Genomic DNA, 22,567 nt, shown 5'->3' with positions numbered 1-22,567 from the left:
AAAGTTTGGAAATATTTAAGAGATGATGGATGGGCATTAATCCTCGCAAAAGCTGGATGCGTGTGCAACGTGACGAAGGAATAATGTGTGGCGTGCAGGGGTAAAAGATATTCTCTAAACGTTGAGGAAAATACTGCACACCTTTCAGTTGCTAGAGATGGGGCTTCAACCCGTCGACTGCCTTCTGCATCAACTTGATACTTTGTCGTCATGTTTTGGCCCCTTTCGTTTTTTCAGTTACACGTGCTGTGATCATTCCGGTTGATGGCGCCGTGGCTTAGCTGGTCAAAGTGCCTGTCTAGTAAACAGGAGATCCTGGGTTCAAATCCCAGCGGTGCCTAGTGTGTGTGCTCTTTGTTTACTACTCCCTTGTCTTTGTAGACAGAATTATTCCCTTCTCCTGGGAATTGTTTTGTCATGCGCCTGATGCCTGATGAACAGGGACAGGAACAGCATTCAAGGCTCTGTGGCGCAATGGATAGCGCATTGGACTTCTAGATTGAGTAATGTGGGCATTCAAAGGTTGTGGGTTCGAGTCCCACCAGAGTCGTGGTTGATTTAGTTTGCAGAAGACTCCCCAAAATCGTGACTAGGGAAGGATATGTTGCTACATGAAGAGGGTACACACATTCAATAACTCTTAAACAATCCCTTTGCATGTTTTCCTCCATTTTACTGTGAGTTTTTGCCCCTTTGTTACTTTTCAGTCACATGATCTGCAGGCATTGGGCGTAGGCGCCGTGGCTTAGCTGGCAAAGCACCTGTCTCGTAAACAGGAGATCCTGGGTTCTAATCCCAGCGGAGCCTGGTGCCTTGGTGCTTCTTGTTGCACATCTTTTCGTATTTGAAAGAAGGGTTTTGTTATTTTAAATGTTCCAGAAACACCCAAGAAGTGAACTTGCTCATCACATCCTGCTTACCTGCACAGTATTGCAGCACTGAAGTGATGGTGGATGTCAAGCAGTCCACAGAAAAATCGGACTTGTGTGGCAAGTTTCAGTTAAAAAACATTTTGTCAATTTCACAAACTGTAATTGTTGTATCAAAAATGAAGACCGTGACGGTTTTGAAATAAACTGATCTATTCATGACTGACTCTGCCCCAGTGTGGACCTCGGTTCCCATACCCCTGTCAAAGGAGACCTCTTCCATGATTCCCATCTCTCCTTAATTGTTTGTTTTCCCCTTTGTGACTGGTCAGTCACAGTCATCACAAAACCGCTTTTTGGAGTCGGCGCCGTGGCTTAGCTGGTCAAAGCGCCTGTCTTGTAAACAGGAGATCCTGGGTTCAAATCCCAGCGGTGCCTGGGAAGTTTGTGTGATTCCTTTGTGATCTTTAGACTAGGGAAACCTAGCCATTGCCCCTCGACATGTAGTTTTACTCATTACCCCGTTTAAACTGCAAAGTTTGGAAATATTTAAGAGATGATGGATGGGATGATAAAAGATATTCTCTAAACGTTGAGGAAAATACTGCACACCTTTCAGTTGCTAGAGATGGGGCTTCAACCCGTCGACTGCCTTCTGCATCAACTTGATACTTTGTCGTCATGTTTTGGCCCCTTTCGTTTTTTCAGTTACACGTGCTGTGATCATTCCGGTTGATGGCGCCGTGGCTTAGCTGGTCAAAGTGCCTGTCTAGTAAACAGGAGATCCTGGGTTCAAATCCCAGCGGTGCCTAGTGTGTGTGCTCTTTGTTTACTACTCCCTTGTCTTTGTAGACAGAATTATTCCGTTCTCCTGGGAATTGTTTTGTCATGCGCCTGATTCCTGATGAACAGGGAAAGGAACAGCATTCAAGGCTCTGTGGCGCAATGGATAGCGCATTGGACTTCTAGATTGAGTAATGTGGGCATTCAAAGGTTGTGGGTTCGAGTCCCACCAGAGTCGTGGTTGATTTAGTTTGCAGAAGACTTCCCAAAATCCTGACTAGGGAAGGATATGTTGCTACATGAAGAGTGTACACACATTCAATAACTCTTAAACAATCCCTTTGCATGTTTTCCTCCATTTTACTGTGAGTTTTTGCCCCTTTGTTACTTTTCAGTCACATGATCTGCAGGCATTGGGCGTAGGCACCGTGGCTTAGCTGGCGAAGCACATGTCTCGTAAACAGGAGAACCTGGGTTCAAATCCCAGCGGAGCCTAGTGCCTTGGCGCTTCTTGTTGCACATCTTTTCGTATTTGAAAGAAGGGTTTTGTTATTTTAAATGTTCCAGAAACACCCAAGAAGTGAACTTGCTCATCACATCCTGCTTACCTGCACAGTATTGCAGCACTGAAGTGATGGTGGATGTCAAGCAGTCCACAGAAAAATCGGACTTGTGTGGCAAGTTTCAGTTAAAAAACATTTTGTCAATTTCACAAACTGTAATTGTTGTATCAAAAATGAAGACCGTGACGGTTTTGAAATAAACTGATCTATTCATGACTGACTCTGCCCCAGTGTGGACCTCGGTTCCCATACCCCTGTCAAAGGAGACCTCTTCCATGATTCCCATCTCTCCTTAATTGTTTGTTTTCCCCTTTGTGACTGGTCAGTCACAGTCATCACAAAACCGCTTTTTGGAGATGGCGCCGTGGCTTAGCTGGTCAAAGCGCCTGTCTTGTAAACAGGAGATCCTGGGTTCAAATCCCAGCGGTGCCTGGGAAGTTTGTGTGATTCCTTTGTGATCTTTAGACTAGGGAAACCTAGCCATTGCCCCTCGACATGTAGTTTTACTCATTACCCCGTTTAAACTACAAAGTTTGGAAATATTTAAGAGATGATGGATGGGCATTAATCCTCGCAAAAGCTGGATGCGTGTGCAACGTGACGAAGGAATAATGTGTGGCGTGCAGGGGTAAAAGATATTCTCTAAACGTTGAGGAAAATACTGCACACCTTTCAGTTGCTAGAGATGGGGCTTCAACCCGTCGACTGCCTTCTGCATCAACTTGATACTTTGTCGTCATGTTTTGGCCCCTTTCGTTTTTTCAGTTACACGTGCTGTGATCATTCCGGTTGATGGCGCCGTGGCTTAGCTGGTCAAAGTGCCTGTCTAGTAAACAGGAGATCCTGGGTTCAAATCCCAGCGGTGCCTAGTGTGTGTGCTCTTTGTTTACTACTCCCTTGTCTTTGTAGACAGAATTATTCCGTTCTCCTGGGAATTGTTTTGTCATGCGCCTGATGCCTGATGAACAGGGAAAGGAACAGCATTCAAGGCTCTGTGGCGCAATGGATAGCGCATTGGACTTCTAGATTGAGTAATGTGGGCATTCAAAGGTTGTGGGTTCGAGTCCCACCAGAGTCGTGGTTGATTTAGTTTGCAGAAGACTTCCCAAAATCCTGACTAGGGAAGGATATGTTGCTACATGAAGAGGGTACACACATTCAATAACTCTTAAACAATCCCTTTGCATGTTTTCCTCCATTTTACTGTGAGTTTTTGCCCCTTTGTTACTTTTCAGTCACATGATCTGCAGGCATTGGGCGTAGGCACCGTGGCTTAGCTGGCGAAGCACATGTCTCGTAAACAGGAGAACCTGGGTTCAAATCCCAGCGGAGCCTAGTGCCTTGGCGCTTCTTGTTGCACATCTTTTCGTATTTGAAAGAAGGGTTTTGTTATTTTAAATGTTCCAGAAACACCCAAGAAGTGAACTTGCTCATCACATCCTGCTTACCTGCACAGTATTGCAGCACTGAAGTGATGGTGGATGTCAAGCAGTCCACAGAAAAATCGGACTTGTGTGGCAAGTTTCAGTTAAAAAACATTTTGTCAATTTCACAAACTGTAATTGTTGTATCAAAAATGAAGACCGTGACGGTTTTGAAATAAACTGATCTATTCATGACTGACTCTGCCCCAGTGTGGACCTCGGTTCCCATACCCCTGTCAAAGGAGACCTCTTCCATGATTCCCATCTCTCCTTAATTGTTTGTTTTCCCCTTTGTGACTGGTCAGTCACAGTCATCACAAAACCGCTTTTTGGAGATGGCGCCGTGGCTTAGCTGGTCAAAGCGCCTGTCTTGTAAACAGGAGATCCTGGGTTCAAATCCCAGCGGTGCCTGGGAAGTTTGTGTGATTCCTTTGTGATCTTTAGACTAGGGAAACCTAGCCATTGCCCCTCGACATGTAGTTTTACTCATTACCCCGTTTAAACTGCAAAGTTTGGAAATATTTAAGAGATGATGGATGGGCATTAATCCTCGCAAAAGCTGGATGCGTGTGCAACGTGACGAAGGAATAATGTGTGGCGTGCAGGGGTAAAAGATATTCTCTAAACGTTGAGGAAAATACTGCACACCTTTCAGTTGCTAGAGATGGGGCTTCAACCCGTCGACTGCCTTCTGCATCAACTTGATACTTTGTCGTCATGTTTTGGCCCCTTTCGTTTTTTCAGTTACACGTGCTGTGATCATTCCGGCTCTGTGGCGCAATGGATAGCGCATTGGACTTCTAGATTGAGTAATGTGGGCATTCAAAGGTTGTGGGTTCGAGTCCCACCAGAGTCGTGGTTGATTTAGTTTGCAGAAGACTCCCCAAAATCGTGACTAGGGAAGGATATGTTGCTACATGAAGAGGGTACACACATTCAATAACTCTTAAACAATCCCTTTGCAATTTTTCCTTCATTTTACTGTGAGTTTTTGCCCCTTTGTTACTTTTCAGTCAAATGATCTGCAGGCAGTGGGCGTAGGCGCCGTGGCTTAGCTGGCAAAGCACCTGTCTCGTAAACAGGAGAACCTGGGTTCAAATCCCAGCGGAGCCTAGTGCCTTGGCGCTTCTTGTTGCACATCTTTTCGTATTTGAAAGAAGGGTTTTGTTATTTTAAATGTTCCAGAAACACCCAAGAAGTGAACTTGCTCATCACATCCTGCTTACCTGCACAGTATTGCAGCACTGAAGTGATGGTGGATGTCAAGCAGTCCACAGAAAAATCGGACTTGTGTGGCAAGTTTCAGTTAAAAAACATTTTGTCAATTTCACAAACTGTAATTGTTGTATCAAAAATGAAGACCGTGACGGTTTTGAAATAAACTGATCTATTCATGACTGACTCTGCCCCAGTGTGGACCTCGGTTCCCATACCCCTGTCAAAGGGGTATGGGAAGGGGGTATACTCCTTAATTGTTTGTTTTCCCCTTTGTGACTGGTCAGTCACAGTCATCACAAAACCGCTTTTTGGAGTTGGCGCCGTGGCTTAGCTGGTCAAAGCGCCTGTCTTGTAAACAGGAGATCCTGGGTTCAAATCCCAGCGGTGCCTGGGAAGTTTGTGTGATTCCTTTGTGATCTTTAGACTAGGGAAACCTAGCCATTGCCCCTCGACATGTAGTTTTACTCATTACCCCGTTTAAACTGCAAAGTTTGGAAATATTTAAGAGATGATGGATGGGCATTAATCCTCGCAAAAGCTGGATGCGTGTGCAACGTGACGAAGGAATAATGTGTGGCGTGCAGGGGTAAAAGATATTCTCTAAACGTTGAGGAAAATACTGCACACCTTTCAGTTGCTAGAGATGGGGCTTCAACCCGTCGACTGCCTTCTGCATCAACTTGATACTTTGTCGTCATGTTTTGGCCCCTTTCGTTTTTTCAGTTACACGTGCTGTGATCATTCCGGTTGATGGCGCCGTGGCTTAGCTGGTCAAAGTGCCTGTCTAGTAAACAGGAGATCCTGGGTTCAAATCCCAGCGGTGCCTAGTGTGTGTGCTCTTTGTTTACTACTCCCTTGTCTTTGTAGACAGAATTATTCCGTTCTCCTGGGAATTGTTTTGTCATGCGCCTGATGCCTGATGAACAGGGACAGGAACAGCATTTAAGGCTCTGTGGCGCAATGGATAGCGCATTGGACTTCTAGATTGAGTAATGTGGGCATTCAAAGGTTGTGGGTTCGAGTCCCACCAGAGTCGTGGTTGATTTAGTTTGCAGAAGACTCCCCAAAATCGTGACTAGGGAAGGATATGTTGCTACATGAAGAGGGTACACACATTCAATAACTCTTAAACAATCCCTTTGCATGTTTTCCTCCATTTTACTGTGAGTTTTTGCCCCTTTGTTACTTTTCAGTCACATGATCTGCAGGCATTGGGCGTAGGCGCCGTGGCTTAGCTGGCAAAGCACCTGTCTTGTAAACAGGAGATCCCGGGTTCAAATCCCAGCGGAGCCTGGTGCATTGGTGCTTCTTGTTGCACATCTTTTCGTATTTGAAAGAAGGGTTTTGTTATTTTAAATGTTCCAGAAACACCCAAGAAGTGAACTTGCTCATCACATCCTGCTTACCTGCACAGTATTGCAGCACTGAAGTGATGGTGGATGTCAAGCAGTCCACAGAAAAATCGGACTTGTGTGGCAAGTTTCAGTTAAAAAACATTTTGTCAATTTCACAAACTGTAATTGTTGTATCAAAAATGAAGACCGTGACGGTTTTGAAATAAACTGATCTATTCATGACTGACTCTGCCCCAGTGTGGACCTCGGTTCCCATACCCCTGTCAAAGGAGACCTCTTCCATGATTCCCATCTCTCCTTAATTGTTTGTTTTCCCCTTTGTGACTGGTCAGTCACAGTCATCACAAAACCGCTTTTTGGAGTTGGCGCCGTGGCTTAGCTGGTCAAAGCGCCTGTCTTGTAAACAGGAGATCCTGGGTTCAAATCCCAGCGGTGCCTGGGAAGTTTGTGTGATTCCTTTGTGATCTTTAGACTAGGGAAACCTGACTTTTCAGTCAAATGATCTGCAGGCAGTGGGCGTAGGCGCCGTGGCTTAGCTGGCAAAGCACCTGTCTCGTAAACAGGAGAACCTGGGTTCAAATCCCAGCGGAGCCTAGTGCCTTGGCGCTTCTTGTTGCACATCTTTTCGTATTTGAAAGAAGGGTTTTGTTATTTTAAATGTTCCAGAAACACCCAAGAAGTGAACTTGCTCATCACATCCTGCTTACCTGCACAGTATTGCAGCACTGAAGTGATGGTGGATGTCAAGCAGTCCACAGAAAAATCGGACTTGTGTGGCAAGTTTCAGTTAAAAAACATTTTGTCAATTTCACAAACTGTAATTGTTGTATCAAAAATGAAGACCGTGACGGTTTTGAAATAAACTGATCTATTCATGACTGACTCTGCCCCAGTGTGGACCTCGGTTCCCATACCCCTGTCAAAGGGGTATGGGAAGGGGGTATACTCCTTAATTGTTTGTTTTCCCCTTTGTGACTGGTCAGTCACAGTCATCACAAAACCGCTTTTTGGAGTTGGCGCCGTGGCTTAGCTGGTCAAAGCGCCTGTCTTGTAAACAGGAGATCCTGGGTTCAAATCCCAGCGGTGCCTGGGAAGTTTGTGTGATTCCTTTGTGATCTTTAGACTAGGGAAACCTAGCCATTGCCCCTCGACATGTAGTTTTACTCATTACCCCGTTTAAACTGCAAAGTTTGGAAATATTTAAGAGATGATGGATGGGATGATAAAAGATATTCTCTAAACGTTGAGGAAAATACTGCACACCTTTCAGTTGCTAGAGATGGGGCTTCAACCCGTCGACTGCCTTCTGCATCAACTTGATACTTTGTCGTCATGTTTTGGCCCCTTTCGTTTTTTCAGTTACACGTGCTGTGATCATTCCGGTTGATGGCGCCGTGGCTTAGCTGGTCAAAGTGCCTGTCTAGTAAACAGGAGATCCTGGGTTCAAATCCCAGCGGTGCCTAGTGTGTGTGCTCTTTGTTTACTACTCCCTTGTCTTTGTAGACAGAATTATTCCGTTCTCCTGGGAATTGTTTTGTCATGCGCCTGATTCCTGATGAACAGGGAAAGGAACAGCATTCAAGGCTCTGTGGCGCAATGGATAGCGCATTGGACTTCTAGATTGAGTAATGTGGGCATTCAAAGGTTGTGGGTTCGAGTCCCACCAGAGTCGTGGTTGATTTAGTTTGCAGAAGACTTCCCAAAATCCTGACTAGGGAAGGATATGTTGCTACATGAAGAGGGTACACACATTCAATAACTCTTAAACAATCCCTTTGCATGTTTTCCTCCATTTTACTGTGAGTTTTTGCCCCTTTGTTACTTTTCAGTCACATGATCTGCAGGCATTGGGCGTAGGCACCGTGGCTTAGCTGGCAAAGCACATGTCTCGTAAACAGGAGAACCTGGGTTCAAATCCCAGCGGAGCCTAGTGCCTTGGCGCTTCTTGTTGCACATCTTTTCGTATTTGAAAGAAGGGTTTTGTTATTTTAAATGTTCCAGAAACACCCAAGAAGTGAACTTGCTCATCACATCCTGCTTACCTGCACAGTATTGCAGCACTGAAGTGATGGTGGATGTCAAGCAGTCCACAGAAAAATCGGACTTGTGTGGCAAGTTTCAGTTAAAAAACATTTTGTCAATTTCACAAACTGTAATTGTTGTATCAAAAATGAAGACCGTGACGGTTTTGAAATAAACTGATCTATTCATGACTGACTCTGCCCCAGTGTGGACCTCGGTTCCCATACCCCTGTCAAAGGAGACCTCTTCCATGATTCCCATCTCTCCTTAATTGTTTGTTTTCCCCTTTGTGACTGGTCAGTCACAGTCATCACAAAACCGCTTTTTGGAGTCGGCGCCGTGGCTTAGCTGGTCAAAGCGCCTTGTCTTGTAAACAGGAGATCCTGGGTTCAAATCCCAGCGGTGCCTGGGAAGTTTGTGTGATTCCTTTGTGATCTTTAGACTAGGGAAACCTAGCCATTGCCCCTCGACATGTAGTTTTACTCATTACCCCGTTTAAACTGCAAAGTTTGGAAATATTTAAGAGATGATGGATGGGCATTAATCCTCGCAAAAGCTGGATGCGTGTGCAACGTGACGAAGGAATAATGTGTGGCGTGCAGGGGTAAAAGATATTCTCTAAACGTTGAGAAAAATACTGCACACCTTTCAGTTGCTAGAGATGGGGCTTCAACCCGTCGACTGCCTTCTGCATCAACTTGATACTTTGTCGTCATGTTTTGGCCCCTTTCGTTTTTTCAGTTACACGTGCTGTGATCATTCCGGTTGATGACGCCGTGGCTTAGCTGGTCAAAGTGCCTGTCTAGTAAACAGGAGATCCTGGGTTCAAATCCCAGCGGTGCCTAGTGTGTGTGCTCTTTGTTTACTACTCCCTTGTCTTTGTAGACAGAATTATTCCCTTCTCCTGGGAATTGTTTTGTCATGCGCCTGATGCCTGATGAACAGGGATAGGAACAGCATTCAAGGCTCTGTGGCGCAATGGATAGCGCATTGGACTTCTAGATTGAGTAATGTGGGCATTCAAAGGTTGTGGGTTCGAGTCTTACCAGAGTCGTGGTTGATTTAGTTTGCAGAAGACTCCCCAAAATCGTGACTAGGGAAGGATATGTTGCTACATGAAGAGGGTACACACATTCAATAACTCTTAAACAATCCCTTTGCATGTTTTCCTCCATTTTACTGTGAGTTTTTGCCCCTTTGTTACTTCTCAGTCACATGATCTGCAGGCATTGGGCGTAGACGCCGTGGCTTAGCTGGCAAAGCACCTGTCTCGTAAACAGGAGAACCTGGGTTCAAATCCCAGCGGAGCCTAGTGCCTTGGCGCTTCTTGTTGCACATCTTTTCGTATTTGAAAGAAGGGTTTTGTTATTTTAAATGTTCCAGAAACACCCAAGAAGTGAACTTGCTCATCACATCCTGCTTACCTGCACAGTATTGCAGCACTGAAGTGATGGTGGATGTCAAGCAGTCCACAGAAAAATCGGACTTGTGTGGCAAGTTTCAGTTAAAAAACATTTTGTCAATTTCACAAACTGTAATTGTTGTATCAAAAATGAAGACCGTGACGGTTTTGAAATAAACTGATCTATTCATGACTGACTCTGCCCCAGTGTGGACCTCGGTTCCCATACCCCTGTCAAAGGAGACCTCTTCCATGATTCCCATCTCTCCTTAATTGTTTGTTTTCCCCTTTGTGACTGGTCAGTCACAGTCATCACAAAACCGCTTTTTGGAGATGGCGCCGTGGCTTAGCTGGTCAAAGCGCCTGTCTTGTAAACAGGAGATCCTGGGTTCAAATCCCAGCGGTGCCTGGGAAGTTTGTGTGATTCCTTTGTGATCTTTAGACTAGGGAAACCTAGCCATTGCCCCTCGACATGTAGTTTTACTCATTACCCCGTTTAAACTGCAAAGTTTGGAAATATTTAAGAGATGATGGATGGGCATTAATCCTCGCAAAAGCTGGATGCGTGTGCAACGTGACGAAGGAATAATGTGTGGCGTGCAGGGGTAAAAGATATTCTCTAAACGTTGAGGAAAATACTGCACACCTTTCAGTTGCTAGAGATGGGGCTTCAACCCGTCGACTGCCTTCTGCATCAACTTGATACTTTGTCGTCATGTTTTGGCCCCTTTCGTTTTTTCAGTTACACGTGCTGTGATCATTCCGGTTGATGGCGCCGTGGCTTAGCTGGTCAAAGTGCCTGTCTAGTAAACAGGAGATCCTGGGTTCAAATCCCAGCGGTGCCTAGTGTGTGTGCTCTTTGTTTACTACTCCCTTGTCTTTGTAGACAGAATTATTCCGTTCTCCTGGGAATTGTTTTGTCATGCGCCTGATGCCTGATGAACAGGGAAAGGAACAGCATTCAAGGCTCTGTGGCGCAATGGATAGCGCATTGGACTTCTAGATTGAGTAATGTGGGCATTCAAAGGTTGTGGGTTCGAGTCCCACCAGAGTCGTGGTTGATTTAGTTTGCAGAAGACTTCCCAAAATCCTGACTAGGGAAGGATATGTTGCTACATGAAGAGTGTACACACATTCAATAACTCTTAAACAATCCCTTTGCATGTTTTCCTCCATTTTACTGTGAGTTTTTGCCCCTTTGTTACTTTTCAGTCACATGATCTGCAGGCATTGGGCGTAGGCACCGTGGCTTAGCTGGCGAAGCACATGTCTCGTAAACAGGAGAACCTGGGTTCAAATCCCAGCGGAGCCTAGTGCCTTGGCGCTTCTTGTTGCACATCTTTTCGTATTTGAAAGAAGGGTTTTGTTATTTTAAATGTTCCAGAAACACCCAAGAAGTGAACTTGCTCATCACATCCTGCTTACCTGCACAGTATTGCAGCACTGAAGTGATGGTGGATGTCAAGCAGTCCACAGAAAAATCGGACTTGTGTGGCAAGTTTCAGTTAAAAAACATTTTGTCAATTTCACAAACTGTAATTGTTGTATCAAAAATGAAGACCGTGACGGTTTTGAAATAAACTGATCTATTCATGACTGACTCTGCCCCAGTGTGGACCTCGGTTCCCATACCCCTGTCAAAGGAGACCTCTTCCATGATTCCCATCTCTCCTTAATTGTTTGTTTTCCCCTTTGTGACTGGTCAGTCACAGTCATCACAAAACCGCTTTTTGGAGATGGCGCCGTGGCTTAGCTGGTCAAAGCGCCTGTCTTGTAAACAGGAGATCCTGGGTTCAAATCCCAGCGGTGCCTGGGAAGTTTGTGTGATTCCTTTGTGATCTTTAGACTAGGGAAACCTAGCCATTGCCCCTCGACATGTAGTTTTACTCATTACCCCGTTTAAACTGCAAAGTTTGGAAATATTTAAGAGATGATGGATGGGCATTAATCCTCGCAAAAGCTGGATGCGTGTGCAACGTGACGAAGGAATAATGTGTGGCGTGCAGGGGTAAAAGATATTCTCTAAACGTTGAGGAAAATACTGCACACCTTTCAGTTGCTAGAGATGGGGCTTCAACCCGTCGACTGCCTTCTGCATCAACTTGATACTTTGTCGTCATGTTTTGGCCCCTTTCGTTTTTTCAGTTACACGTGCTGTGATCATTCCGGCTCTGTGGCGCAATGGATAGCGCATTGGACTTCTAGATTGAGTAATGTGGGCATTCAAAGGTTGTGGGTTCGAGTCCCACCAGAGTCGTGGTTGATTTAGTTTGCAGAAGACTCCCCAAAATCGTGACTAGGGAAGGATATGTTGCTACATGAAGAGGGTACACACATTCAATAACTCTTAAACAATCCCTTTGCAATTTTTCCTTCATTTTACTGTGAGTTTTTGCCCCTTTGTTACTTTTCAGTCAAATGATCTGCAGGCAGTGGGCGTAGGCGCCGTGGCTTAGCTGGCAAAGCACCTGTCTCGTAAACAGGAGAACCTGGGTTCAAATCCCAGCGGAGCCTAGTGCCTTGGCGCTTCTTGTTGCACATCTTTTCGTATTTGAAAGAAGGGTTTTGTTATTTTAAATGTTCCAGAAACACCCAAGAAGTGAACTTGCTCATCACATCCTGCTTACCTGCACAGTATTGCAGCACTGAAGTGATGGTGGATGTCAAGCAGTCCACAGAAAAATCGGACTTGTGTGGCAAGTTTCAGTTAAAAAACATTTTGTCAATTTCACAAACTGTAATTGTTGTATCAAAAATGAAGACCGTGACGGTTTTGAAATAAACTGATCTATTCATGACTGACTCTGCCCCAGTGTGGACCTCGGTTCCCATACCCCTGTCAAAGGAATTGTCACAGTCATCACAAAACCGCTTTTTGGAGTTGGCGCCGTGGCTTAGCTGGTCAAAGCGCCTGTCTTGAAAACAGGAGATCCTGGGTTCAAATCCCAGCGGTGCCTGGGAAGTTTGTGTGATTCCTTTGTGATCTTTAGACTAGGGAAACCTAGCCATTGCCCCTCGACATGTAGTTTTACTCATTACCCCGTTTAAACTGCAAAGTTTGGAAATATTTAAGAGATGATGGATGGGCATTAATCCTCGCAAAAGCTGGATGCGTGTGCAACGTGACGAAGGAATAATGTGTGGCGTGCAGGGGTAAAAGATATTCTCTAAACGTTGAGGAAAATACTGCACACCTTTCAGTTGCTAGAGATGGGGCTTCAACCCGTCGACTGCCTTCTGCATCAACTTGATACTTTGTCGTCATGTTTTGGCCCCTTTCGTTTTTTCAGTTACACGTGCTGTGATCATTCCGGTTGATGGCGCCGTGGCTTAGCTGGTCAAAGTGCCTGTCTAGTAAACAGGAGATCCTGGGTTCAAATCCCAGCGGTGCCTAGTGTGTGTGCTCTTTGTTTACTACTCCCTTGTCTTTGTAGACAGAATTATTCCGTTCTCCTGGGAATTGTTTTGTCATGCGCCTGATGCCTGATGAACAGGGACAGGAACAGCATTTAAGGCTCTGTGGCGCAATGGATAGCGCATTGGACTTCTAGATTGAGTAATGTGGGCATTCAAAGGTTGTGGGTTCGAGTCCCACCAGAGTCGTGGTTGATTTAGTTTGCAGAAGACTCCCCAAAATCGTGACTAGGGAAGGATATGTTGCTACATGAAGAGGGTACACACATTCAATAACTCTTAAACAATCCCTTTGCATGTTTTCCTCCATTTTACTGTGAGTTTTTGCCCCTTTGTTACTTTTCAGTCACATGATCTGCAGGCATTGGGCGTAGGCGCCGTGGCTTAGCTGGCAAAGCACCTGTCTCGTAAACAGGAGATCCCGGGTTCAAATCCCAGCGGAGCCTGGTGCATTGGTGCTTCTTGTTGCACATCTTTTCGTATTTGAAAGAAGGGTTTTGTTATTTTAAATGTTCCAGAAACACCCAAGAAGTGAACTTGCTCATCACATCCTGCTTACCTGCACAGTATTGCAGCACTGAAGTGATGGTGGATGTCAAGCAGTCCACAGAAAAATCGGACTTGTGTGGCAAGTTTCAGTTAAAAAACATTTTGTCAATTTCACAAACTGTAATTGTTGTATCAAAAATGAAGACCGTGACGGTTTTGAAATAAACTGATCTATTCATGACTGACTCTGCCCCAGTGTGGACCTCGGTTCCCATACCCCTGTCAAAGGAGACCTCTTCCATGATTCCCATCTCTCCTTAATTGTTTGTTTTCCCCTTTGTGACTGGTCAGTCACAGTCATCACAAAACCGCTTTTTGGAGTTGGCGCCGTGGCTTAGCTGGTCAAAGCGCCTGTCTTGTAAACAGGAGATCCTGGGTTCAAATCCCAGCGGTGCCTGGGAAGTTTGTGTGATTCCTTTGTGATCTTTAGACTAGGGAAACCTGACTTTTCAGTCAAATGATCTGCAGGCAGTGGGCGTAGGCGCCGTGGCTTAGCTGGCAAAGCACCTGTCTCGTAAACAGGAGAACCTGGGTTCAAATCCCAGCGGAGCCTAGTGCCTTGGCGCTTCTTGTTGCACATCTTTTCGTATTTGAAAGAAGGGTTTTGTTATTTTAAATGTTCCAGAAACACCCAAGAAGTGAACTTGCTCATCACATCCTGCTTACCTGCACAGTATTGCAGCACTGAAGTGATGGTGGATGTCAAGCAGTCCACAGAAAAATCGGACTTGTGTGGCAAGTTTCAGTTAAAAAACATTTTGTCAATTTCACAAACTGTAATTGTTGTATCAAAAATGAAGACCGTGACGGTTTTGAAATAAACTGATCTATTCATGACTGACTCTGCCCCAGTGTGGACCTCGGTTCCCATACCCCTGTCAAAGGGGTATGGGAAGGGGGTATACTCCTTAATTGTTTGTTTTCCCCTTTGTGACTGGTCAGTCACAGTCATCACAAAACCGCTTTTTGGAGTTGGCGCCGTGGCTTAGCTGGTCAAAGCGCCTGTCTTGTAAACAGGAGATCCTGGGTTCAAATCCCAGCGGTGCCTGGGAAGTTTGTGTGATTCCTTTGTGATCTTTAGACTAGGGAAACCTAGCCATTGCCCCTCGACATGTAGTTTTACTCATTACCCCGTTTAAACTGCAAAGTTTGGAAATATTTAAGAGATGATGGATGGGCATTAATCCTCGCAAAAGCTGGATGCGTGTGCAACGTGACGAAGGAATAATGTGTGGCGTGCAGGGGTAAAAGATATTCTCTAAACGTTGAGGAAAATACTGCACACCTTTCAGTTGCCAGAGATGGGGCTTCAACCCGTCGACTGCCTTCTGCATCAACTTGATACTTTGTCGTCATGTTTTGGCCCCTTTCATTTTTTCAGTTACACGTGCTGTGATCATTCCGGTTGATGGCGCCGTGGCTTAGCTGGTCAAAGTGCCTGTCTAGTAAACAGGAGATCCTGGGTTCAAATCCCAGCGGTGCCTAGTGTGTGTGCTCTTTGTTTACTACTCCCTTGTCTTTGTAGACAGAATTATTCCGTTCTCCTGGGAATTGTTTTGTCATGCGCCTGATGCCTGATGAACAGGGACAGGAACAGCATTTAAGGCTCTGTGGCGCAATGGATAGCGCATTGGACTTCTAGATTGAGTAATGTGGGCATTCAAAGGTTGTGGGTTCGAGTCCCACCAGAGTCGTGGTTGATTTAGTTTGCAGAAGACTCCCCAAAATCGTGACTAGGGAAGGATATGTTGCTACATGAAGAGGGTACACACATTCAATAACTCTTAAACAATCCCTTTGCATGTTTTCCTCCATTTTACTGTGAGTTTTTGCCCCTTTGTTACTTTTCAGTCACATGATCTGCAGGCATTGGGCGTAGGCGCCGTGGCTTAGCTGGCAAAGCACCTGTCTCGTAAACAGGAGATCCTGGGTTCAAATCCCAGCGGAGCCTGGTGCATTGGTGCTTCTTGTTGCACATCTTTTCGTATTTGAAAGAAGGGTTTTGTTATTTTAAATGTTCCAGAAACACCCAAGAAGTGAACTTGCTCATCACATCCTGCTTACCTGCACAGTATTGCAGCACTGAAGTGATGGTGGATGTCAAGCAGTCCACAGAAAAATCGGACTTGTGTGGCAAGTTTCAGTTAAAAAACATTTTGTCAATTTCACAAACTGTAATTGTTGTATCAAAAATGAAGACCGTGACGGTTTTGAAATAAACTGATCTATTCATGACTGACTCTGCCCCAGTGTGGACCTCGGTTCCCATACCCCTGTCAAAGGAGACCTCTTCCATGATTCCCATCTCTCCTTAATTGTTTGTTTTCCCCTTTGTGACTGGTCAGTCACAGTCATCACAAAACCGCTTTTTGGAGATGGCGCCGTGGCTTAGCTGGTCAAAGCGCCTGTCTTGTAAACAGGAGATCCTGGGTTCAAATCCCAGCGGTGCCTGGGAAGTTTGTGTGATTCCTTTGTGATCTTTAGACTAGGGAAACCTAGCCATTGCCCCTCGACATGTAGTTTTACTCATTACCCCGTTTAAACTGCAAAGTTTGGAAATATTTAAGAGATGATGGATGGGCATTAATCCTCGCAAAAGCTGGATGCGTGTGCAACGTGACGAAGGAATAATGTGTGGCGTGCAGGGGTAAAAGATATTCTCTAAACGTTGAGGAAAATACTGCACACCTTTCAGTTGCTAGAGATGGGGCTTCAACCCGTCGACTGCCTTCTGCATCAACTTGATACTTTGTCGTCATGTTTTGGCCCCTTTCGTTTTTTCAGTTACACGTGCTGTGATCATTCCGGCTCTGTGGCGCAATGGATAGCGCATTGGACTTCTAGATTGAGTAATGTGGGCATTCAAAGGTTGTGGGTTCGAGTCCCACCAGAGTCGTGGTTGATTTAGTTTGCAGAAGACTCCCCAAAATCGTGACTAGGGAAGGATATGTTGCTACATGAAGAGGGTACACACATTCAATAACTCTTAAACAATCCCTTTGCAATTTTTCCTTCATTTTACTGTGAGTTTTTGCCCCTTTGTTACTTTTCAGTCAAATGATCTGCAGGCAGTGGGCGTAGGCGCCGTGGCTTAGCTGGCAAAGCACCTGTCTCGTAAACAGGAGAACCTGGGTTCAAATCCCAGCGGAGCCTAGTGCCTTGGCGCTTCTTGTTGCACATCTTTTCGTATTTGAAAGAAGGGTTTTGTTATTTTAAATGTTCCAGAAACACCCAAGAAGTGAACTTGCTCATCACATCCTGCTTACCTGCACAGTATTGCAGCACTGAAGTGATGGTGGATGTCAAGCAGTCCACAGAAAAATCGGACTTGTGTGGCAAGTTTCAGTTAAAAAACATTTTGTCAATTTCACAAACTGTAATTGTTGTATCAAAAATGAAGACCGTGACGGTTTTGAAATAAACTGATCTATTCATGACTGACTCTGCCCCAGTGTGGACCTCGGTTCCCATACCCCTGTCAAAGGGGTATGGGAAGGGGGTATACTCCTTAATTGTTTGTTTTCCCCTTTGTGACTGGTCAGTCACAGTCATCACAAAACCGCTTTTTGGAGTTGGCGCCGTGGCTTAGCTGGTCAAAGCGCCTGTCTTGTAAACAGGAGATCCTGGGTTCAAATCCCAGCGGTGCCTGGGAAGTTTGTGTGATTCCTTTGTGATCTTTAGACTAGGGAAACCTAGCCATTGCCCCTCGACATGTAGTTTTACTCATTACCCCGTTTAAACTGCAAAGTTTGGAAATATTTAAGAGATGATTGATGGGCATTAATCCTCGCAAAAGCTGGATGCGTGTGCAACGTGACGAAGGAATAATGTGTGGCGTGCAGGGGTAAAAGATATTCTCTAAACGTTGAGGAAAATACTGCACACCTTTCAGTTGCTAGAGATGGGGCTTCAACCCGTCGACTGCCTTCTGCATCAACTTGATACTTTGTCGTCATGTTTTGGCCCCTTTCGTTTTTTCAGTTACACGTGCTGTGATCATTCCGGTTGATGGCGCCGTGGCTTAGCTGGTCAAAGTGCCTGTCTAGTAAACAGGAGATCCTGGGTTCAAATCCCAGCGGTGCCTAGTGTGTGTGCTCTTTGTTTACTACTCCCTTGTCTTTGTAGACAGAATTATTCCGTTCTCCTGGGAATTGTTTTGTCATGCGCCTGATGCCTGATGAACAGGGACAGGAACAGCATTTAAGGCTCTGTGGCGCAATGGATAGCGCATTGGACTTCTAGATTGAGTAATGTGGGCATTCAAAGGTTGTGGGTTCGAGTCCCACCAGAGTCGTGGTTGATTTAGTTTGCAGAAGACTCCCCAAAATCGTGACTAGGGAAGGATATGTTGCTACATGAAGAGGGTACACACATTCAATAACTCTTAAACAATCCCTTTGCATGTTTTCCTCCATTTTACTGTGAGTTTTTGCCCCTTTGTTACTTTTCAGTCACATGATCTGCAGGCATTGGGCGTAGGCGCCGTGGCTTAGCTGGCAAAGCACCTGTCTCGTAAACAGGAGATCCTGGGTTCAAATCCCAGCGGAGCCTGGTGCATTGGTGCTTCTTGTTGCACATCTTTTCGTATTTGAAAGAAGGGTTTTGTTATTTTAAATGTTCCAGAAACACCCAAGAAGTGAACTTGCTCATCACATCCTGCTTACCTGCACAGTATTGCAGCACTGAAGTGATGGTGGATGTCAAGCAGTCCACAGAAAAATCGGACTTGTGTGGCAAGTTTCAGTTAAAAAACATTTTGTCAATTTCACAAACTGTAATTGTTGTATCAAAAATGAAGACCGTGACGGTTTTGAAATAAACTGATCTATTCATGACTGACTCTGCCCCAGTGTGGACCTCGGTTCCCATACCCCTGTCAAAGGAGACCTCTTCCATGATTCCCATCTCTCCTTAATTGTTTGTTTTCCCCTTTGTGACTGGTCAGTCACAGTCATCACAAAACCGCTTTTTGGAGTTGGCGCCGTGGCTTAGCTGGTCAAAGCGCCTGTCTTGTAAACAGGAGATCCTGGGTTCAAATCCCAGCGGTGCCTGGGAAGTTTGTGTGATTCCTTTGTGATCTTTAGACTAGGGAAACCTGACTTTTCAGTCAAATGATCTGCAGGCAGTGGGCGTAGGCGCCGTGGCTTAGCTGGCAAAGCACCTGTCTCGTAAACAGGAGAACCTGGGTTCAAATCCCAGCGGAGCCTAGTGCCTTGGCGCTTCTTGTTGCACATCTTTTCGTATTTGAAAGAAGGGTTTTGTTATTTTAAATGTTCCAGAAACACCCAAGAAGTGAACTTGCTCATCACATCCTGCTTACCTGCACAGTATTGCAGCACTGAAGTGATGGTGGATGTCAAGCAGTCCACAGAAAAATCGGACTTGTGTGGCAAGTTTCAGTTAAAAAACATTTTGTCAATTTCACAAACTGTAATTGTTGTATCAAAAATGAAGACCGTGACGGTTTTGAAATAAACTGATCTATTCATGACTGACTCTGCCCCAGTGTGGACCTCGGTTCCCATACCCCTGTCAAAGGGGTATGGGAAGGGGGTATACTCCTTAATTGTTTGTTTTCCCCTTTGTGACTGGTCAGTCACAGTCATCACAAAACCGCTTTTTGGAGTTGGCGCCGTGGCTTAGCTGGTCAAAGCGCCTGTCTTGTAAACAGGAGATCCTGGGTTCAAATCCCAGCGGTGCCTGGGAAGTTTGTGTGATTCCTTTGTGATCTTTAGACTAGGGAAACCTAGCCATTGCCCCTCGACATGTAGTTTTACTCATTACCCCGTTTAAACTGCAAAGTTTGGAAATATTTAAGAGATGATGGATGGGCATTAATCCTCGCAAAAGCTGGATGCGTGTGCAACGTGACGAAGGAATAATGTGTGGCGTGCAGGGGTAAAAGATATTCTCTAAACGTTGAGGAAAATACTGCACACCTTTCAGTTGCTAGAGATGGGGCTTCAACCCGTCGACTGCCTTCTGCATCAACTTGATACTTTGTCGTCATGTTTTGGCCCCTTTCATTTTTTCAGTTACACGTGCTGTGATCATTCCGGTTGATGGCGCCGTGGCTTAGCTGGTCAAAGTGCCTGTCTAGTAAACAGGAGATCCTGGGTTCAAATCCCAGCGGTGCCTAGTGTGTGTGCTCTTTGTTTACTACTCCCTTGTCTTTGTAGACAGAATTATTCCGTTCTCCTGGGAATTGTTTTGTCATGCGCCTGATGCCTGATGAACAGGGACAGGAACAGCATTTAAGGCTCTGTGGCGCAATGGATAGCGCATTGGACTTCTAGATTGAGTAATGTGGGCATTCAAAGGTTGTGGGTTCGAGTCCCACCAGAGTCGTGGTTGATTTAGTTTGCAGAAGACTCCCCAAAATCGTGACTAGGGAAGGATATGTTGCTACATGAAGAGGGTACACACATTCAATAACTCTTAAACAATCCCTTTGCATGTTTTCCTCCATTTTACTGTGAGTTTTTGCCCCTTTGTTACTTTTCAGTCACATGATCTGCAGGCATTGGGCGTAGGCGCCGTGGCTTAGCTGGCAAAGCACCTGTCTCGTAAACAGGAGATCCTGGGTTCAAATCCCAGCGGAGCCTGGTGCATTGGTGCTTCTTGTTGCACATCTTTTCGTATTTGAAAGAAGGGTTTTGTTATTTTAAATGTTCCAGAAACACCCAAGAAGTGAACTTGCTCATCACATCCTGCTTACCTGCACAGTATTGCAGCACTGAAGTGATGGTGGATGTCAAGCAGTCCACAGAAAAATCGGACTTGTGTGGCAAGTTTCAGTTAAAAAACATTTTGTCAATTTCACAAACTGTAATTGTTGTATCAAAAATGAAGACCGTGACGGTTTTGAAATAAACTGATCTATTCATGACTGACTCTGCCCCAGTGTGGACCTCGGTTCCCATACCCCTGTCAAAGGAGACCTCTTCCATGATTCCCATCTCTCCTTAATTGTTTGTTTTCCCCTTTGTGACTGGTCAGTCACAGTCATCACAAAACCGCTTTTTGGAGATGGCGCCGTGGCTTAGCTGGTCAAAGCGCCTGTCTTGTAAACAGGAGATCCTGGGTTCAAATCCCAGCGGTGCCTGGGAAGTTTGTGTGATTCCTTTGTGATCTTTAGACTAGGGAAACCTAGCCATTGCCCCTCGAAATGTAGTTTTACTCATTACCCCGTTTAAACTGCAAAGTTTGGAAATATTTAAGAGATGATGGATGGGCATTAATCCTCGCAAAAGCTGGATGCGTGTGCAACGTGACGAAGGAATAATGTGTGGCGTGCAGGGGTAAAAGATATTCTCTAAACGTTGAGGAAAATACTGCACACCTTTCAGTTGCTAGAGATGGGGCTTCAACCCGTCGACTGCCTTCTGCATCAACTTGATACTTTGTCGTCATGTTTTGGCCCCTTTCGTTTTTTCAGTTACACGTGCTGTGATCATTCCGGCTCTGTGGCGCAATGGATAGCGCATTGGACTTCTAGATTGAGTAATGTGGGCATTCAAAGGTTGTGGGTTCGAGTCCCACCAGAGTCGTGGTTGATTTAGTTTGCAGAAGACTCCCCAAAATCGTGACTAGGGAAGGATATGTTGCTACATGAAGAGGGTACACACATTCAATAACTCTTAAACAATCCCTTTGCAATTTTTCCTTCATTTTACTGTGAGTTTTTGCCCCTTTGTTACTTTTCAGTCAAATGATCTGCAGGCAGTGGGCGTAGGCGCCGTGGCTTAGCTGGCAAAGCACCTGTCTCGTAAACAGGAGAACCTGGGTTCAAATCCCAGCGGAGCCTAGTGCCTTGGCGCTTCTTGTTGCACATCTTTTCGTATTTGAAAGAAGGGTTTTGTTATTTTAAATGTTCCAGAAACACCCAAGAAGTGAACTTGCTCATCACATCCTGCTTACCTGCACAGTATTGCAGCACTGAAGTGATGGTGGATGTCAAGCAGTCCACAGAAAAATCGGACTTGTGTGGCAAGTTTCAGTTAAAAAACATTTTGTCAATTTCACAAACTGTAATTGTTGTATCAAAAATGAAGACCGTGACGGTTTTGAAATAAACTGATCTATTCATGACTGACTCTGCCCCAGTGTGGACCTCGGTTCCCATACCCCTGTCAAAGGGGTATGGGAAGGGGGTATACTCCTTAATTGTTTGTTTTCCCCTTTGTGACTGGTCAGTCACAGTCATCACAAAACCGCTTTTTGGAGTTGGCGCCGTGGCTTAGCTGGTCAAAGCGCCTGTCTTGTAAACAGGAGATCCTGGGTTCAAATCCCAGCGGTGCCTGGGAAGTTTGTGTGATTCCTTTGTGATCTTTAGACTAGGGAAACCTAGCCATTGCCCCTCGACATGTAGTTTTACTCATTACCCCGTTTAAACTGCAAAGTTTGGAAATATTTAAGAGATGATGGATGGGCATTAATCCTCGCAAAAGCTGGATGCGTGTGCAACGTGACGAAGGAATAATGTGTGGCGTGCAGGGGTAAAAGATATTCTCTAAACGTTGAGGAAAATACTGCACACCTTTCAGTTGCTAGAGATGGGGCTTCAACCTGTCGACTGCCTTCTGCATCAACTTGATACTTTGTCGTCATGTTTTGGCCCCTTTCGTTTTTTCAGTTACACGTGCTGTGATCATTCCGGGTGATACCGCCGTGGCTTAGCTGGTCAAATTGCCTGGCTAGTAAACAGGAGATCCTGGGTTCAAATCCCTGCGGTGCCTAGTGTGTGTGCTCTTTGTTTACTACTCCCTTGTCTTTGTAGACAGATTTATTCCGTTCTACTGGGAATAGTTTTGTCATGCGCCTGATGCCTGATGAACAGGGACAGGAACAGCATTCAAGGCTCTGTGGCGCAATGGATAGCGCATTGGACTTCTAGATTGAGTAATGTCGGCATTCAAAGGTGGTGGGTTCGAGTCCCACTAGAGTCGTGGTTTATTTAGTTTGCAGA

General features: G+C 45.3%; 60 non-coding genes across 60 annotated transcripts; all 60 read left to right on the top strand.

The window, feature by feature from the left end:
• Positions 1-266: 266 nt before the first annotated feature.
• On the top strand, positions 267-340 carry trnat-agu (transfer RNA threonine (anticodon AGU)). The gene has a single exon. It is a non-coding gene; the product is annotated as a tRNA-Thr (tRNA).
• A 120-nt stretch (positions 341-460) lies between these two features.
• Positions 461-550, top strand: trnar-ucu (transfer RNA arginine (anticodon UCU)). The gene is given in 2 exon segments: positions 461-497; positions 515-550. It is a non-coding gene; the product is annotated as a tRNA-Arg (tRNA).
• Positions 551-734: 184 nt separating this feature from the next.
• trnat-cgu (transfer RNA threonine (anticodon CGU)) lies at positions 735-807 on the top strand. The gene has a single exon. It is a non-coding gene; the product is annotated as a tRNA-Thr (tRNA).
• Positions 808-1,233: 426 nt separating this feature from the next.
• Positions 1,234-1,307, top strand: trnat-ugu (transfer RNA threonine (anticodon UGU)). Its single transcript has one exon. It is a non-coding gene; the product is annotated as a tRNA-Thr (tRNA).
• Positions 1,308-1,606: 299 nt separating this feature from the next.
• Positions 1,607-1,680, top strand: trnat-agu (transfer RNA threonine (anticodon AGU)). The gene has a single exon. It is a non-coding gene; the product is annotated as a tRNA-Thr (tRNA).
• A 120-nt stretch (positions 1,681-1,800) lies between these two features.
• trnar-ucu (transfer RNA arginine (anticodon UCU)) lies at positions 1,801-1,890 on the top strand. Its single transcript is given in 2 exon segments — positions 1,801-1,837; positions 1,855-1,890. It is a non-coding gene; the product is annotated as a tRNA-Arg (tRNA).
• Positions 1,891-2,573: 683 nt separating this feature from the next.
• On the top strand, positions 2,574-2,647 carry trnat-ugu (transfer RNA threonine (anticodon UGU)). The gene has a single exon. It is a non-coding gene; the product is annotated as a tRNA-Thr (tRNA).
• A 362-nt stretch (positions 2,648-3,009) lies between these two features.
• Positions 3,010-3,083, top strand: trnat-agu (transfer RNA threonine (anticodon AGU)). The gene has a single exon. It is a non-coding gene; the product is annotated as a tRNA-Thr (tRNA).
• Positions 3,084-3,203: 120 nt separating this feature from the next.
• Positions 3,204-3,293, top strand: trnar-ucu (transfer RNA arginine (anticodon UCU)). The gene is given in 2 exon segments: positions 3,204-3,240; positions 3,258-3,293. It is a non-coding gene; the product is annotated as a tRNA-Arg (tRNA).
• A 683-nt stretch (positions 3,294-3,976) lies between these two features.
• trnat-ugu (transfer RNA threonine (anticodon UGU)) lies at positions 3,977-4,050 on the top strand. Its single transcript has one exon. It is a non-coding gene; the product is annotated as a tRNA-Thr (tRNA).
• Positions 4,051-4,405: 355 nt separating this feature from the next.
• trnar-ucu (transfer RNA arginine (anticodon UCU)) lies at positions 4,406-4,495 on the top strand. Its single transcript is given in 2 exon segments — positions 4,406-4,442; positions 4,460-4,495. It is a non-coding gene; the product is annotated as a tRNA-Arg (tRNA).
• A 184-nt stretch (positions 4,496-4,679) lies between these two features.
• Positions 4,680-4,752, top strand: trnat-cgu (transfer RNA threonine (anticodon CGU)). The gene has a single exon. It is a non-coding gene; the product is annotated as a tRNA-Thr (tRNA).
• Positions 4,753-5,173: 421 nt separating this feature from the next.
• Positions 5,174-5,247, top strand: trnat-ugu (transfer RNA threonine (anticodon UGU)). Its single transcript has one exon. It is a non-coding gene; the product is annotated as a tRNA-Thr (tRNA).
• Positions 5,248-5,609: 362 nt separating this feature from the next.
• On the top strand, positions 5,610-5,683 carry trnat-agu (transfer RNA threonine (anticodon AGU)). Its single transcript has one exon. It is a non-coding gene; the product is annotated as a tRNA-Thr (tRNA).
• A 120-nt stretch (positions 5,684-5,803) lies between these two features.
• Positions 5,804-5,893, top strand: trnar-ucu (transfer RNA arginine (anticodon UCU)). The gene is given in 2 exon segments: positions 5,804-5,840; positions 5,858-5,893. It is a non-coding gene; the product is annotated as a tRNA-Arg (tRNA).
• A 184-nt stretch (positions 5,894-6,077) lies between these two features.
• Positions 6,078-6,150, top strand: trnat-ugu (transfer RNA threonine (anticodon UGU)). Its single transcript has one exon. It is a non-coding gene; the product is annotated as a tRNA-Thr (tRNA).
• A 426-nt stretch (positions 6,151-6,576) lies between these two features.
• On the top strand, positions 6,577-6,650 carry trnat-ugu (transfer RNA threonine (anticodon UGU)). The gene has a single exon. It is a non-coding gene; the product is annotated as a tRNA-Thr (tRNA).
• An 83-nt stretch (positions 6,651-6,733) lies between these two features.
• On the top strand, positions 6,734-6,806 carry trnat-cgu (transfer RNA threonine (anticodon CGU)). Its single transcript has one exon. It is a non-coding gene; the product is annotated as a tRNA-Thr (tRNA).
• Positions 6,807-7,227: 421 nt separating this feature from the next.
• On the top strand, positions 7,228-7,301 carry trnat-ugu (transfer RNA threonine (anticodon UGU)). Its single transcript has one exon. It is a non-coding gene; the product is annotated as a tRNA-Thr (tRNA).
• Positions 7,302-7,600: 299 nt separating this feature from the next.
• On the top strand, positions 7,601-7,674 carry trnat-agu (transfer RNA threonine (anticodon AGU)). The gene has a single exon. It is a non-coding gene; the product is annotated as a tRNA-Thr (tRNA).
• A 120-nt stretch (positions 7,675-7,794) lies between these two features.
• Positions 7,795-7,884, top strand: trnar-ucu (transfer RNA arginine (anticodon UCU)). Its single transcript is given in 2 exon segments — positions 7,795-7,831; positions 7,849-7,884. It is a non-coding gene; the product is annotated as a tRNA-Arg (tRNA).
• A 184-nt stretch (positions 7,885-8,068) lies between these two features.
• Positions 8,069-8,141, top strand: trnat-cgu (transfer RNA threonine (anticodon CGU)). The gene has a single exon. It is a non-coding gene; the product is annotated as a tRNA-Thr (tRNA).
• Positions 8,142-8,567: 426 nt separating this feature from the next.
• trnat-ugu (transfer RNA threonine (anticodon UGU)) lies at positions 8,568-8,642 on the top strand. Its single transcript has one exon. It is a non-coding gene; the product is annotated as a tRNA-Thr (tRNA).
• A 362-nt stretch (positions 8,643-9,004) lies between these two features.
• trnat-agu (transfer RNA threonine (anticodon AGU)) lies at positions 9,005-9,078 on the top strand. Its single transcript has one exon. It is a non-coding gene; the product is annotated as a tRNA-Thr (tRNA).
• A 120-nt stretch (positions 9,079-9,198) lies between these two features.
• On the top strand, positions 9,199-9,288 carry trnar-ucu (transfer RNA arginine (anticodon UCU)). Its single transcript is given in 2 exon segments — positions 9,199-9,235; positions 9,253-9,288. It is a non-coding gene; the product is annotated as a tRNA-Arg (tRNA).
• A 184-nt stretch (positions 9,289-9,472) lies between these two features.
• On the top strand, positions 9,473-9,545 carry trnat-cgu (transfer RNA threonine (anticodon CGU)). Its single transcript has one exon. It is a non-coding gene; the product is annotated as a tRNA-Thr (tRNA).
• Positions 9,546-9,971: 426 nt separating this feature from the next.
• On the top strand, positions 9,972-10,045 carry trnat-ugu (transfer RNA threonine (anticodon UGU)). Its single transcript has one exon. It is a non-coding gene; the product is annotated as a tRNA-Thr (tRNA).
• A 362-nt stretch (positions 10,046-10,407) lies between these two features.
• Positions 10,408-10,481, top strand: trnat-agu (transfer RNA threonine (anticodon AGU)). Its single transcript has one exon. It is a non-coding gene; the product is annotated as a tRNA-Thr (tRNA).
• A 120-nt stretch (positions 10,482-10,601) lies between these two features.
• trnar-ucu (transfer RNA arginine (anticodon UCU)) lies at positions 10,602-10,691 on the top strand. Its single transcript is given in 2 exon segments — positions 10,602-10,638; positions 10,656-10,691. It is a non-coding gene; the product is annotated as a tRNA-Arg (tRNA).
• A 683-nt stretch (positions 10,692-11,374) lies between these two features.
• trnat-ugu (transfer RNA threonine (anticodon UGU)) lies at positions 11,375-11,448 on the top strand. The gene has a single exon. It is a non-coding gene; the product is annotated as a tRNA-Thr (tRNA).
• Positions 11,449-11,803: 355 nt separating this feature from the next.
• Positions 11,804-11,893, top strand: trnar-ucu (transfer RNA arginine (anticodon UCU)). Its single transcript is given in 2 exon segments — positions 11,804-11,840; positions 11,858-11,893. It is a non-coding gene; the product is annotated as a tRNA-Arg (tRNA).
• Positions 11,894-12,077: 184 nt separating this feature from the next.
• Positions 12,078-12,150, top strand: trnat-cgu (transfer RNA threonine (anticodon CGU)). The gene has a single exon. It is a non-coding gene; the product is annotated as a tRNA-Thr (tRNA).
• A 369-nt stretch (positions 12,151-12,519) lies between these two features.
• trnas-uga (transfer RNA serine (anticodon UGA)) lies at positions 12,520-12,593 on the top strand. The gene has a single exon. It is a non-coding gene; the product is annotated as a tRNA-Ser (tRNA).
• Positions 12,594-12,955: 362 nt separating this feature from the next.
• Positions 12,956-13,029, top strand: trnat-agu (transfer RNA threonine (anticodon AGU)). Its single transcript has one exon. It is a non-coding gene; the product is annotated as a tRNA-Thr (tRNA).
• A 120-nt stretch (positions 13,030-13,149) lies between these two features.
• trnar-ucu (transfer RNA arginine (anticodon UCU)) lies at positions 13,150-13,239 on the top strand. The gene is given in 2 exon segments: positions 13,150-13,186; positions 13,204-13,239. It is a non-coding gene; the product is annotated as a tRNA-Arg (tRNA).
• A 184-nt stretch (positions 13,240-13,423) lies between these two features.
• Positions 13,424-13,496, top strand: trnat-cgu (transfer RNA threonine (anticodon CGU)). Its single transcript has one exon. It is a non-coding gene; the product is annotated as a tRNA-Thr (tRNA).
• Positions 13,497-13,922: 426 nt separating this feature from the next.
• On the top strand, positions 13,923-13,996 carry trnat-ugu (transfer RNA threonine (anticodon UGU)). The gene has a single exon. It is a non-coding gene; the product is annotated as a tRNA-Thr (tRNA).
• Positions 13,997-14,079: 83 nt separating this feature from the next.
• Positions 14,080-14,152, top strand: trnat-cgu (transfer RNA threonine (anticodon CGU)). Its single transcript has one exon. It is a non-coding gene; the product is annotated as a tRNA-Thr (tRNA).
• Positions 14,153-14,573: 421 nt separating this feature from the next.
• Positions 14,574-14,647, top strand: trnat-ugu (transfer RNA threonine (anticodon UGU)). Its single transcript has one exon. It is a non-coding gene; the product is annotated as a tRNA-Thr (tRNA).
• A 362-nt stretch (positions 14,648-15,009) lies between these two features.
• On the top strand, positions 15,010-15,083 carry trnat-agu (transfer RNA threonine (anticodon AGU)). Its single transcript has one exon. It is a non-coding gene; the product is annotated as a tRNA-Thr (tRNA).
• A 120-nt stretch (positions 15,084-15,203) lies between these two features.
• trnar-ucu (transfer RNA arginine (anticodon UCU)) lies at positions 15,204-15,293 on the top strand. The gene is given in 2 exon segments: positions 15,204-15,240; positions 15,258-15,293. It is a non-coding gene; the product is annotated as a tRNA-Arg (tRNA).
• A 184-nt stretch (positions 15,294-15,477) lies between these two features.
• On the top strand, positions 15,478-15,550 carry trnat-cgu (transfer RNA threonine (anticodon CGU)). The gene has a single exon. It is a non-coding gene; the product is annotated as a tRNA-Thr (tRNA).
• Positions 15,551-15,976: 426 nt separating this feature from the next.
• trnat-ugu (transfer RNA threonine (anticodon UGU)) lies at positions 15,977-16,050 on the top strand. The gene has a single exon. It is a non-coding gene; the product is annotated as a tRNA-Thr (tRNA).
• A 355-nt stretch (positions 16,051-16,405) lies between these two features.
• Positions 16,406-16,495, top strand: trnar-ucu (transfer RNA arginine (anticodon UCU)). Its single transcript is given in 2 exon segments — positions 16,406-16,442; positions 16,460-16,495. It is a non-coding gene; the product is annotated as a tRNA-Arg (tRNA).
• Positions 16,496-16,679: 184 nt separating this feature from the next.
• Positions 16,680-16,752, top strand: trnat-cgu (transfer RNA threonine (anticodon CGU)). Its single transcript has one exon. It is a non-coding gene; the product is annotated as a tRNA-Thr (tRNA).
• A 421-nt stretch (positions 16,753-17,173) lies between these two features.
• trnat-ugu (transfer RNA threonine (anticodon UGU)) lies at positions 17,174-17,247 on the top strand. Its single transcript has one exon. It is a non-coding gene; the product is annotated as a tRNA-Thr (tRNA).
• Positions 17,248-17,609: 362 nt separating this feature from the next.
• Positions 17,610-17,683, top strand: trnat-agu (transfer RNA threonine (anticodon AGU)). The gene has a single exon. It is a non-coding gene; the product is annotated as a tRNA-Thr (tRNA).
• A 120-nt stretch (positions 17,684-17,803) lies between these two features.
• On the top strand, positions 17,804-17,893 carry trnar-ucu (transfer RNA arginine (anticodon UCU)). Its single transcript is given in 2 exon segments — positions 17,804-17,840; positions 17,858-17,893. It is a non-coding gene; the product is annotated as a tRNA-Arg (tRNA).
• A 184-nt stretch (positions 17,894-18,077) lies between these two features.
• On the top strand, positions 18,078-18,150 carry trnat-cgu (transfer RNA threonine (anticodon CGU)). Its single transcript has one exon. It is a non-coding gene; the product is annotated as a tRNA-Thr (tRNA).
• Positions 18,151-18,576: 426 nt separating this feature from the next.
• Positions 18,577-18,650, top strand: trnat-ugu (transfer RNA threonine (anticodon UGU)). Its single transcript has one exon. It is a non-coding gene; the product is annotated as a tRNA-Thr (tRNA).
• An 83-nt stretch (positions 18,651-18,733) lies between these two features.
• On the top strand, positions 18,734-18,806 carry trnat-cgu (transfer RNA threonine (anticodon CGU)). The gene has a single exon. It is a non-coding gene; the product is annotated as a tRNA-Thr (tRNA).
• Positions 18,807-19,227: 421 nt separating this feature from the next.
• On the top strand, positions 19,228-19,301 carry trnat-ugu (transfer RNA threonine (anticodon UGU)). Its single transcript has one exon. It is a non-coding gene; the product is annotated as a tRNA-Thr (tRNA).
• Positions 19,302-19,663: 362 nt separating this feature from the next.
• trnat-agu (transfer RNA threonine (anticodon AGU)) lies at positions 19,664-19,737 on the top strand. The gene has a single exon. It is a non-coding gene; the product is annotated as a tRNA-Thr (tRNA).
• A 120-nt stretch (positions 19,738-19,857) lies between these two features.
• On the top strand, positions 19,858-19,947 carry trnar-ucu (transfer RNA arginine (anticodon UCU)). Its single transcript is given in 2 exon segments — positions 19,858-19,894; positions 19,912-19,947. It is a non-coding gene; the product is annotated as a tRNA-Arg (tRNA).
• Positions 19,948-20,131: 184 nt separating this feature from the next.
• On the top strand, positions 20,132-20,204 carry trnat-cgu (transfer RNA threonine (anticodon CGU)). Its single transcript has one exon. It is a non-coding gene; the product is annotated as a tRNA-Thr (tRNA).
• Positions 20,205-20,630: 426 nt separating this feature from the next.
• On the top strand, positions 20,631-20,704 carry trnat-ugu (transfer RNA threonine (anticodon UGU)). The gene has a single exon. It is a non-coding gene; the product is annotated as a tRNA-Thr (tRNA).
• Positions 20,705-21,059: 355 nt separating this feature from the next.
• On the top strand, positions 21,060-21,149 carry trnar-ucu (transfer RNA arginine (anticodon UCU)). The gene is given in 2 exon segments: positions 21,060-21,096; positions 21,114-21,149. It is a non-coding gene; the product is annotated as a tRNA-Arg (tRNA).
• A 184-nt stretch (positions 21,150-21,333) lies between these two features.
• trnat-cgu (transfer RNA threonine (anticodon CGU)) lies at positions 21,334-21,406 on the top strand. Its single transcript has one exon. It is a non-coding gene; the product is annotated as a tRNA-Thr (tRNA).
• Positions 21,407-21,827: 421 nt separating this feature from the next.
• trnat-ugu (transfer RNA threonine (anticodon UGU)) lies at positions 21,828-21,901 on the top strand. Its single transcript has one exon. It is a non-coding gene; the product is annotated as a tRNA-Thr (tRNA).
• A 556-nt stretch (positions 21,902-22,457) lies between these two features.
• Positions 22,458-22,547, top strand: trnar-ucu (transfer RNA arginine (anticodon UCU)). Its single transcript is given in 2 exon segments — positions 22,458-22,494; positions 22,512-22,547. It is a non-coding gene; the product is annotated as a tRNA-Arg (tRNA).
• Positions 22,548-22,567: the final 20 nt, after the last annotated feature.

Source organism: Triplophysa dalaica, chromosome 5 (genome assembly GCF_015846415.1).
Source record: "Triplophysa dalaica isolate WHDGS20190420 chromosome 5, ASM1584641v1, whole genome shotgun sequence".
In the NCBI taxonomy this organism is placed as follows: domain Eukaryota; kingdom Metazoa; phylum Chordata; class Actinopteri; order Cypriniformes; family Nemacheilidae; genus Triplophysa; species Triplophysa dalaica.
Note: the sequence above shows the minus strand (reverse complement) of the source record. Positions and strands in the feature narration are given on the sequence as shown.